This window comes from Panthera pardus, unplaced genomic scaffold (genome assembly GCF_024362965.1).
Source record: "Panthera pardus isolate Hobbes unplaced genomic scaffold, ASM2436296v1 HiC_scaffold_15, whole genome shotgun sequence".
NCBI classification, from domain to species: Eukaryota; Metazoa; Chordata; class Mammalia; order Carnivora; family Felidae; genus Panthera; species Panthera pardus.
In genome coordinates, this window is record NW_026526710.1 from 50,853,656 (window position 1) to 50,866,166 (window position 12,511).

Consider the following 12,511-nt stretch of genomic DNA (forward strand, 5'->3'; position numbering starts at 1 on the left):
ACAATGTGTTTTATCATGAATCCTACCATAAGTCACTTTTCCATTAAAAAAAAAAAAACCTGGGGGCGCCTGGGTGGCTTGGTCGGTTAAGCGTCCGACTTCATCTCACGGTCCGTGAGTTGGAGCCCCGTGTCGGGCTCTGTGCTGACAGCTCAGAGCCTGGAGCCTGTTTCAGATTCTGTGTCTCCCTCTCTCTCTGCCCCTCCCCCACTCATGCTCTGTCTCTCTCTGTCTCAAAAATAAATAAGCGTTAAAAAAAAAATTAAAAAAAAAACCTGTTATCCAAAAAAAGTCTCATGATAGAACTCTTGTCCACCATCCTGCCTTTCCTCCAGCCCCACTTTCAGAGTGAACCCCTGACACCCTGAGGACTTTTTTTCTTTTTTCCAGATACTGGTTTTAAAACTGTAGACAAAGAGCAAGTACTTCTACAGTGATGTTTCTGAACTCCTACTAAAATGAAACAGCAGCTGAACAGGAGCTTTCTCTGTGTTCAGGAACCACTTGGTCCTTTCATTGTGGAAGGAACGTCTTGTGAACTCAAGGGTGAACAATCTGATGGAATGAGGCTTAGCCTGGGAGGCTGCTGTTTTGAATTAGCAGGAGACGGATGAGGGCTTTGGAATCAAGTCGTACCCAGAAACAAGAAATGTCTGTCCTGCAAGGCTATTGTTTGTCTTATTTGAAAGGAACCAGAGGCTCCTGGTACTGCTTACCAGCGGCTCTCACAATTAGCCCCATAGACCACGGGGAGTATAACTATATTGAAGAATGTGTGGCTTCTTTTCCCCTTTGGGAGCCTGTCGCTGTGCTGACCCATCACCATGGACACCAACTTGAGTGTGCATCTGAGTGTGGCTTCTCTTGTGGAAGAGTGTATTACATTGTTATTCTGTCCTAAACTGCTTATCTGCATGTCTGATGATGCTGTTCATCGTAATTTCGCCCAGACAGGGAACCTTGGGTGGGGTTTTTAAGAGTCATTTGACACCTTCAGAGTGTACCTTGTTGAGCAATCTGACGCAGGTGAGCCATGCAGGATGGGGAGAACAATTGTGTTCTGTACACTGTGACCTCAAGCCCAAGTCCTTTTGAGTCATATTTTCCCATGGGGTTTGTGGCCCCTCCCAAAGGAAAGAGACCTTTAACACTCAACTCGTATGAGGCTTCGTGGTTTGAGCATTGCTCTTGGAATCTAAAAGCCACGTGTATTTTTTGGTTTTTCACATTTTGGGGAGTTTGTTTTTGAAAGTTAAGTAGTTAATAACTGTGTTATTGTTACTTTTGTATGGCGTGGGGAGACTTTCATACTTTGATTTCCCTATCTGAAAAAATTATCTTCTAAAGATCATGAACAGAGGCTCTAGAGCTTAAAAAACTAAGAGGAAGTTAAATTCCATTGATGAGGAATTAAAGTTTTAGAGAAAGAAGACACTCAAAGAGGAAGCAGTAATATCTACCAAAATCTTCAAAAGACAAATAAGCATAAGTTAGGAGTTAAGACCAAGAATGCTGGCCTCTCCTCTGCTTACACAATCTTTGCAAGTTAGGCACCACATCATTCTTACTGTTCTTATTAACAAGTCAACTTAAATTGATTGTGGGGGGACATGGGTTGTGTCCCAACTCTGCTTTAGGTGCAATGCAAACAACTCAATTCACCTGTGACCTCTAGCCTCTTCGATTAGGAGGGTATCTTCCCTTTCCCTCTGCTTCCCCCACAAGATATCCCAGCGCTCCAAAAGGTAGTTGTGAATCCATCTCTTAGAATGAACTATAATAGGAAATGTAATGGGAACTGTACTTCAGAGAACCCATGAGCTTTTCAAAACATGAGGAAAATAAATCATTTCAATAGCACGTTAGCACTGTGAATTATTTAAATTGCAACGGGGCAGAAGTAGTGGTAGGATTTAAGCTTCTGACGTATGAGGCCATTGTAGATCCAAATAGGAAAGTGGTGGGATTTCTGGCAGAGCAGGCACATTTTAAAGAGCATCCACTCAGATCGCCTGCTGAGCTCCCTTTTCCCCACACGCCTGGTTGTCAGTATTTGGTCCTCTCTCCCTCAGTGGGCCTGGGCTGAGCTATACACAGGTCGTAGATCTTACCCTGTTAGAGATCAGGGAAGACCTGGACAAGCGGGACTACTGATCCAGTCCAGCAATGAGTTGTACTGAGCTGCCCCAAAGTACAGGCAGACACAAGAGGCCCTCCTCCTCCTGGCTCTCCAGCACCTTGTGCTCCTGGGAAGACCAGGGGGTGCGGTAGATCTCCCCATGGGGAGCAGAAAGGAAGCACCTTGTGGGATGGGGAGGAACCAAAAGGCAGAAAAACTAGCTTCTCTAGGAAGATTTGAAAAGATTTGAAAGAAAGAAGAATCTTAAAACCCTGCATTCAATGCAGTCATGTCTGCGAAGGGTGAAATCCCTACAATGGCCTGATCTAACTAGCATTTGACCTAAAGCTAACAGGGAAAGTTCTACTTGTGATCAAAAGACAGCTTTGTGCTTTGCTTTTTTTTTTTTTTTCCTCCCTCCACTGCCAACCTTAATAGATCTGTGGTCAAGCCGTGGAACCTGCTGAGGTCACGGACTACAGAAGAGGCAGCACAAGAGGCTTCACCTATTGTGAGTGAGGGTCCTGCTCAAGGCCATACCCACAAGATCCCTTCAGATGGGCATTCTCTCCCATTCTTTCCAAGCCGTTGGTTTTTGCCATAATTGATTGTACTTCAACTTCCTGATCCTGTAACTAATATTCAGATCCAATTGACAAGGGAGATGTGGTTCAAACCCAATTATTTAATAGTGATGATGATCATGAGTGTTTCCCATTTACAGAGAAATTTGCAGTAAAGGATGCTTCTATGTAGCACGAACACTCTAAGTAGCTGCACTTGACAGGAAACCATAAAAACTGGAGCCTGGAGTTTAAATGGTATATGCACAGTTCACATAAGGGGGAGAACCTCAGTCCCAGGGAATTTATTCCAGGTCCAGTGCCCTTTATACCAGGTGGATTTACAAAGGAGAGTTGGATTCTCCACGTAGCCCTCAAAGTTCCCTTTTGTTCATAAAGCTATTAAATTGTAACAGCCTCCTATTTCCCATGGAAAGATGAATGGGGTTTCAAAAAATGGGTTGATAAGTCCATTTTGGTATACAGCCCATCACCGATGAGGACTCTTACCATTCATGTCAGAATATTTGCTTCTTTTCCCTCAGTTTGAATATGCAAGTTAAAATTTAAAAAGGCGAGGGAGGGGGAGGTGCACCTGGGTGGATCAGTTGGTGAAGCATCTGACTTCAGGTCTTTTGGTTTGTGAGTTCAAGCCCCACATCAAGCTCTGTGCTGACAGTCAGAGCCGGGTGCCTGCTTCAGATTCTGTGTCTCCCTCTCTGGCACAAATAAACATTAAAAGTTAGAAAAAAAAAAAATGCAAGTGCACCTGGAGAAGTCATGACTTGTCCAGGAGTGTTGTTAGAAAGTGCTGGCAATCTCAAAACCTACTTTGAACCTGATTCTTTTAGGCAAAATGACAGTTCAAGTATACTAGAGTTACCAAAAGAGTTAGCTTCTGCAAACTTAAGTGGTTTTTTTTGCTCCCTTTTTGTTTTAGAGAGACTACTTAGCTCACCTGAGCATCCTCGTGTGTCTCAAGCACACTGGATGTATGTGCAGTAAATTCAGCTGAGTCCCTTCCCTATGCAAGGGAAGATAAACATGGCTTCATTGAGGGCACCAGTGTAACCAAAGCCAGAACCAGCCATTTGGGTCAGCAGGAGAAGAAATAACAAATGGTTGTGATTAGCACTCCCCAACGCATTTGCACAGATTAGTTAATTAGCTACACATCCTCTTGGAAAGCAGAGAACTTTCCCTAAGGACCTGAAACTCTTGATGAGTACGTGACCACTGGGGGATTAGGGATGTTGTGGGGGAGCAGTGGAGCAAGGAAAAATGTGTCCCAAGGACTTTACCTCCTAAATTTTGCTTTGATCCATCTTTGGTGACAAGGTCTGAGCTATAAATGAGTTTACATCAGTTGGAATCGTCTGAGTGGATGGCCCATCTAAGTGCAGCCCCGATCAGCACATAGCAGATTGTGGGAAGAGCTCTGAGAACAGATTCTGTGCAACTCAGAGTGTGGTTCCTGGACCAGCAGCAGCATCTAGAAGTTTCTAGAAAGACAGAATCTCAGACCCCACCCCAGGCCTATAGAATCATAATTTGAATTTTAAGATTCCTGGCTGACTCGAAATCTGAAAAACACTGCCATAAAGGAACCTGAGCAGGAAAATACTTCTTTTTCTCTAATTTTCAGAATGAGGAAAACCATGGCCTTCAAATCCTACAGATCATCCAGGAAACAGCAGTCATACATTTTTCCTTTTTGTTCTTGACCCTCCCTGTCAATATGCTTGCATTCACAGCCTCATGGTATAGTTATGAGTGTGTCTATTAGCCCCTGGATGGCTGCACTGTAAATTTCTCACCCTTTAGAGCCCCGGCACCTAGCAGGGTGCCTAGGACGTAAAAGGTGTGTAACATGATGTTCACAAGGTCCCAAGTCCTGGCCCTGCCACAAGCCTCCATGTAGCTGTAAGATCAAAATAAGAAATGACATCCTACAGAATGTTACAGCGGGAAGTAAATGAGCTGATTCAGGGAACACACTTAGGACCGCACCTGACACATAGAAGCCGCACATAAGCGGTAACTGTTCTCATGGGTTCAATAAATGTTACACAAATGAGTGATTAGGAACTGCATAAAAAAATTATGAAGATTAAAATGTGGTGCTCTGTTGCTCCAAAAATATGAAATTGAATTTTAAAATGCAAAGAAAGCCTGAGCTAAGGGGAGAAAAAAGGAGAATGGGTCAGAACAGATTCATAGGAAGAGCATGTGATTTGAAACTCAGAAGACCAGAGTTTGGGTCCCAGCTCTGTCCTTGATCAGCTGTGTGATTTCCTACAATAAGTTCCTGTGATTGATGACTCTTTTTAGGGGTTAAGCAAAAAAGGGTTTTGTATCTAACCGAGTAGGAGGACAGGGCCCACCTGGTTCCTGGTTGTATCCCTACATCTCAGCCCAGAGACGTTGCGTGATATTTTTGTTCAATTGGATTGGAGCATGCCCTCTCAATGGGGACAAAAATCAGATATTACAGTGGTTTGTGGCCGTCTAAAGCTCTACCCTAACAGATAAAATCTATTCGGTAGTATTTAATTTCTTTGAGGTGGAGGGAGATGACCAGGAGGGAATGTCTAAAAACACCCCCTGGAAGGCAGAGAGTGAGGGGCACCATCTGGGGAAAAGCTGATTTAGAGGGCTTTGCAACTCCATAGCAGATGAGAGTTTCTAAGGAAGAAAAATCAAGGAGCAAAAGGCAGTAGCCAAAAGGCAAGCACAGTGAACCTGTGGAGAAAGAATTGAGATTTCAAGATCTGAGTGAGATGATGTCTGTGAAACATTTTTACAAAATGGAGAGCCATCCTCTTCCCCGGTGCTGCCTGCAGGGGTGGAAGCCAGCTCCTGGTCGGGACCACTGCCGCCCCCAGACCTCTGGTGAAGCCCAAGTTTGGTAAAAAGAGGGCCAAGAATTTCATCTGGCACCAGTCAGACCGAGGTGTCAAAATTAAGCACAGTTGGTGGAAATCCAGAGGCACTGACAATAGGATACACAGAAGGTTCAAGGGCACGATCTTGTGCCCGACATTGACTACAGGAGCAACAAGAAAACCAAGCACACGCTCTCCAGTGCCTTCCACAAGTTTCTGGTCCGCAACATCAAGAAGCTTGAAGTGCTGCTGATGTGCAACAAATCTTACTGTGTAGAGATTGCTCACAACGTCTCCTGCAAGCACCACAGAGCCCTTGTGGAAAGAGCAGCCCAGCTGGCCATCAGTCCCCAATCCCAATGCCAGGCTGCCCAGTGAAGAAAATAACAGACTGCTTATGTGCATGTCGTATTAGTGTTAATAAACCAATAGACTACAAAAAAACAGGAAGAGCTATAGACCTGCATAATTGTGGAAAGAAAAGGCTTTAGGAAACATTTCAAGTTGGGTATTTGGCCCAGATTTAGTTCTTAGAATAGATGGGGGTTTGTTTCGCTATGCTCCACAACCCACCCACCCAAGTTTGATCCCTGATAACATAATCAGTACTTCTGTTCTGGAGCGTCACTAGATTCCAGGTGAGTGGAATTCAGCCTAAATTTCCCCATTTAATGATTACTGATCCAGCCCCCAAATATTTTGTAAGTGGGTCTCTTCTAGAAAACCCCACAGTAGGACCCCCCACCAAAACAGTGTTGGTGGTGGTTACATGAGCGTTATAGGATGCACACCAGCACCAACAGAAAACCTGGGGGTAGAGGCTAAGCAAATAATCCTGCGTATTTCAAGAAGTTTCCATCCACTTAACACTTCTAACAGACTGCTGAAAATGTTAGTTTGAAAATCTTCCCACACAACGCTACAAGTGGACAATGGCTATCCACCTTTTGAGAGAGGTCTTAGCAACCCTTCGTACCTGGTATCCTAACCTTCTTGCTATGACCAAAGTCTTATTAAATTTCCCGTTACCCTTTCAATACTTCCACTTTGTTATTGTATTTCTTCTTTGGGTGGTCAAAAGAATAAGACCATAAAGACAGGACACATGTAAAGGGAGGATTTAGCTTCTATAACCCAAAGGCTAAATTAGGATGCTGGGCTCTTAAAATGAATCTGATCCCATTCACTGTGCTACTTTCTTTATTCACGAACTTTCTGCTACGTGTTATTAGCAGTCAACTTGTGAGGAAAGGAGCCGTTCTTCCATTCCAACTATTTTCAAGGGTATCTGATTACAAACAGATAAGAGGATAGTGAAGTCATGTAATTATTAAGAACCTTTCACAGAATTAATACATATGGCATTTCTCATGTAGTTTCTCAGGTCTGTCTTTTTTATTTTACTTTCATGCCTTGAGCACTGTGAGTAGTCTATTCTAGAATAGAAAGGGCACTCTCAAATTATTTTAATCCTGGTTAGCATGGGAAGTAGCAGATGGATAAAGGAGGATTCTAAGAGGGGGTGAGGCTCCATTTGTATGAAAATAACTGAATTTCTATTTTATTATAGCTATGACTTAAGACCGTTTGGGGGGATTATATTTTATTTTTATAGAAGCCTAAATCACACGACCAAAAGAAGTTTTAACATCATTACCGTTCTTAATGTATTCCACCAAAATCCCTTTATCCGCCAGCTATAATTTTTCAAAAGCACTTAAATATACAATATGGGTCATTTTGTAGTCTGCCTTGCTTAAGGAGAGGAATGTGTTGTACCACACTCAGTGCCCAAGAGTCAGTGTAATTTGACCTCCTTTACTTGCCAGATAATCTCATTTGGTTTTGGTTTCCCTGGTGTGTGCTCAGTTCTGTGCTTCCCGGCAGTCATGCCTCTCGGTCCCCTGAGATAGTTGAACTGGGCGGGCTCTTGACCTCCTGCTGCTGCTCTGGGGAAGGCCCTGAGTCCAACCCACCCAACCGAGGCCAATAATTGAGGTGGTGTTTGGCGGAGGCAGGACTCTTCAGAAGGCTAATATGGAGTAGGATCAGCCTAAGGATTAATAGTCTGTGACTTTCTGTTAATGCTTACATTCTGCTTTATTCCTAGAAAGTTGTGGACCTCCCACACTAAAGCATGTGATTTATAACTGGAGTGATTCGATATCTCACAGCAGCACCAGGAGTTTGGAATTGAGGATGCAGCTCATTCTGAAGGTCCAGAGATCACTTGGCCCTTCTCTGGAGGGGAAAACCTCGGTTCATGTCCCAGCAGTGTCCCCTTCCCAGAAAATACAGCCAGGAGCAACTGGAGAGGCTGTGACTCCCATCTCTTTTGTGCAGAGAATGCTTTAACCTTGCACTGATCAGAAGCCTCACTGGTTAGATACAGGGCACTGAAGAAAGAGCGAGATCTTTCAATGGTGGGGCATGATTGGAAAGTCTTTACAACCCCTTCTTGATTCTGAGACCTCTTAAGTGCCTATGGCTATATGGCCAGACATGGAAGCAGTCTCTAGAGGGGACTCTCAAGCTAGGACAGATGCTCTATGCCCCACACATGGGATGCCAGAATTCCAAGTTTCTTCAAAGAAAGAGGATTTGAAATTGCTAGAGGATGAAGGAAAATAGACTTTTATAGTAACTGAGAATGTGCTCTGTTAAAGAGTTTGGCTGTGTCGTGACTCTTACTCTAACAAAGACACCTGCTCTCTGCAGTTAAAACCAGCAGGTCAAGAGACCGCGGCTGGCTCATTTCTGAGAAGCTGCCTAGCGCTTAAAATAGGAAGAGTAGAAGTCAACGTGGTCTCTTCTAACGTAAAAGAAAACCCTGTAAGCTCATGCTTGTGTAGGGGTGGTTACAGTTGTGCTCTTCTGTAGTGTGACCCGGTTTAGAATACAGAACACCTACCTTGTCATCTACGAGAACCGCGGGAGATGAAATGCTAGTCCTGAGCCAATAAGGGTGGGAATTGGAAATTCTTGGATCGCCTGAACCTGAAGGTAGGAGAGATCGTTTCAAAAATGCAGAGCATAACAAACTACTTAGAAGTTAGTTCCGGTTTTGAGTGTGTTTGTATCAACGCTTTGACTTTAAATGAAAGTTTATTAAGGTTAATGTGGAAAAAGGGGATGATAGAGAACTCTAAGGTAGGCAAGAGTGAACTGTTCGCAGTGGTTTCTGCATGCTAGAACCGTGGGTGAGCTTTTTTCTTGGATCTGTGCGAAGTGGGACAAATTCCTAACCCCATCTTGCCCACTGTTTTGGGGCTTTTGTTCTTCTCTAAAAAGGTAAGAAAGTAAGAGAGCTTCCCCCTCAATTGTAATTACTGGCCAATCTTTTTTGAATTAAACTTTTTGTTTTTAGATCATTGTGCATTAACATGTACTTGTAAGGATTGATATGGAGCTCTCTCCCATATACCCTTTACTCTGTTCTCCCCCTCTGTGGTAACATCTTAATATTTTTATGTTGGTCATTTGGGGAGGGGGGAGGTGCAGAGAGCAAAAGGGAGAGAGAATCACAATCAGGTCCACACTGTCCATGCAGAGGCCAACAGGGGGCTCGATCCTATGACTGGGAGATGACAATTGGAGCCAAATCAAGAGTTGGACACTTAACTGACTGAGCCACCCAGTTGTCCCAACAACTTACAAACTTATAACATCACAACCAGGATATCGACACTAATACGTGTTGAAGATACAGAACATTTCTATCACAAGGATGCCTTATGTTGCCTCTTTATAATCACCCCCTCTTCCTGCCACTCCTGCTTCTCTTTCTCTACCCCACAACCATTAATCTGTGCTCCAATTCTATACTTATTTTGAGACTGTCAGATAAATGTAATCATACAGTATATGGCCTTTGGGGATTGCCTTTTTTTCACACAGGATAATTCTCTGGAAATTGGTCTAAGTTGTATGTATGAATTGTTCTTTTCTATTGCTAAGTAGCATTCCGTGGTAGGGATGTGCCACAGTTCGACTAACTGTTAACCTGTTGAAGGACGTCTGGGTTGTCTCTGGCTTTTGACTACTGATAAAACCAAACAAAACCGCTGTAAACGTACATTTTAATTTGGAAAAATGCCTAGAGGTACAATTGGTGGATTGTATGGTAGTTGTGTGTTAAAACAAAAATGTTTGGCAGGGTAGCAGAACCCTTAGACATTCTTATAAGTGATGTGACTGCTCTCGTTTCTTCACATCTTCATCAGTATTTCAAGTTGTCACTATTTATTTTAGCCATTCTGCTATGTGTGTAGTGATATCTCATTACGGTTTTTAATTTTCACCCACATAGTGGCTAATGTTAAATATCATTTCATATACTTATTAACTATATATCCTCTTCAGATAAATGCCTGTTCACATCTTTTGCCCACTTTTCAACTGAATTGTTTTAATTGCTTTCAGAACTCTTTATTCTAGAAACTAGTCCTCTTGTGAGATCTATGGTTTGCAAATACTTTCTCCTAGTTTATACCTTGTATTTACATCCAATTCACAGGGACAAAAGTTTTTAATTTTGATGAAGTCCAGTGTATTTAACTTTACCTTTTATGGATTGTGTTTTGGGTATCAAGGCTAAGAACTCTTTGCCAGGCCCTAGGTCTCAAAGGTTTTCTATGTTTCTCATAGTTTTCTATTTTGTATTTATACTGTGCTCCATTTTTAATTTTTACATAAAGTAGGAAATTTATGGATAAGAACTGCTTTGCTGCTGTCGCACATCACAGACAAAACTGCCTCACCTGCCACCTTGCAAGGTTGTGCCTTACTGAGCACTTCTCTGCCACGAGCAGAGCAAAGACTGTCTGTGGCCTTCAAATCTATGGCGAAGGCCTGGTTTTACAGTGGCACATGCTATGGGTGAAAGGCTGAGCAGACACATGAGTCCGTCAGACTCTTGTCAGAAAGGGTCACTTTCTAGATGCATGATATGGACATCTATCCACCACCCTGGATATGGCACCACCACCCTGAGCCTCAGTTTCTTAATTGGTATTAAGATTTTGAAGGTTAAATTAGATAAAATGTGTGAAATGATCGGTGCATAGTTTTCAGTAAATGATCCCATTCAAACTGACCCTTTACAGCTGTTGGAAAATGAGCAATGGGTCATTGTCAGCAGAAAAAGACCAATTGTATACAGCCAATCCTGAATTTTCAAAGGGTGAATTATCTAGTTTATAGGTAAACTTGGAACTTTTGTACTCTTGCTTCCTAGCTGGGTGGCCAGTCCTTTCCCTGGTAACATAGTTAAATAAGGTAAATGAAAATTTTAGTGTAATTCAATTAATTGCTGGAAGATTGGAGGACTTAGGAAAATGACATGGATGGGAACAGATTTTTTTGTCTGATTTTTTTTTTTTTTTATCAGCTATCGTTAGATTTATGGAAAGATGTGAAATACCTATGCAGTTAAACTCTGCTCTAAAATATTTAAAGAAATTCTATTCTCTTGGAAAGAAAAAATTGTTACCGGAGTTCGGTCCTCAAGACCATGTATATTGAATTTTCTGATTTTTTTTTTTTTTAAACAAGCCAAATTTACAAATGCCTTTTAAGCTCCATTACTGAAGAGTATAACGTTGAAAAATCAGCTCCTACCTTTACTTCTCTCAGCACCTACTATCTTGTTTCTATTTTTTTTTTCCTTGCACTGTCTTACCATCTCCATTTTGCCTTATAGAAAAGGTGTAAAGTGCCTCTTTTTTTTTTTTTTTTTTTTTTTTTTTTTAAATCTCCCGGCAACATCTCTAGAACTGTGTCTAGGATTAATCACATTGCATCGGGTGTGCCACAAATACTTTATTTTTATGCAATTGACTTTTTAAAGAACCAAGTAGGCACCAAAGGCATTTGTATTTTCTGTTACAGGACCATTTCAGAAGAGCAGTGTGCAGGGTTAGGGCCTACGTGGAAGGCAGCAGTCATTTCTGATATGTTCCTTGGGGAGGTGGAGAGACCATTAAGGCTTGTGCACATATACATCTTGGGTCCTTTTCAGCAGCACCAGCTTGAGCCATAGACAGTCTCCCCAGTAACCATCCATTCCCCACCCTGACACTGGAGCCTCAAAATCTGGAATTGAGACACATTTCTTAGCCTCAAGAATTAGATCCGTCCTCCGTCAGTTTACTGTCTTTTCACGTAGCGAGAGCATGTTTGGAAGAGAAATAGCTAATTGACACAAATTATCATTTGTTGGTGTATATATTTTAAAGTTGGATCCTGGCATTGTTTAGAATGCCTAGCCTCTCAAAATCTTCTGACTAGGGGTACCTGGGTGACTCAGTAGGTAAAGCGTCTGACTTTGGTTCAGGTCACAATCTCAAGGTTAGTGAGTTCCAGCCCTGGATCGGGCTTTCTGCTGATAGCAGGGAGGCCCCTTCTGATCCTCTGTCTCCCTATCACTCTCTGCCACTCCCCCACGTGTGTGTGTGTGTGTGTGTGTGTGTGTGTGTGTGTGTGTGTGTGTGTGTGCGCGCGCGCGCGCGCGCTCATGCATGTGCGCTTACATGCTGTCTCAAAAATGAATAAACTATTGAGGCACCTGGGTGGGTCAGTTGGTTAAAGATCAGGCTTCGGCTCAGGTCAGGAACTCGCTGTTTGTGGGTTCGAGCCCTGTGTAGGGCTCGTGGTGACAGCTCAGAGCCTGGAGTCTGCTTCAAATTCTGTCTCCCTCTCTGTTCCTTTCCTGCTGGCTCTGTCTGTCTCTCTCTCAAAAAGAAATTATTTTTTAATTTATTTAAAAATTTTTAAAACTATTAAAAAATATCTTCCGATTAGAAGAATAAGCCTGTGTTGATACTAGATCTGAAACCTGAAATAGGGATGCCTGGGTGGCTCAGTGGGTTAAGCATCTCCTGATCTCCGCTCAGGTCTTGATCCTCAGGGTGGTGAGTTCAAGCCCTGTGTTGGACTCTGTGCTG

At 42.7% G+C, this 12,511-nt stretch overlaps 1 protein-coding gene across 2 annotated transcripts in view; it reads left to right on the forward strand.

The window, feature by feature from the left end:
• Nucleotides 1–12,511, forward strand: part of MAPRE2 (microtubule associated protein RP/EB family member 2) — a 158,626-nt gene that overhangs the window by 14,358 nt on the left and 131,757 nt on the right. The gene's annotated exons all lie outside the window — the stretch shown is intronic.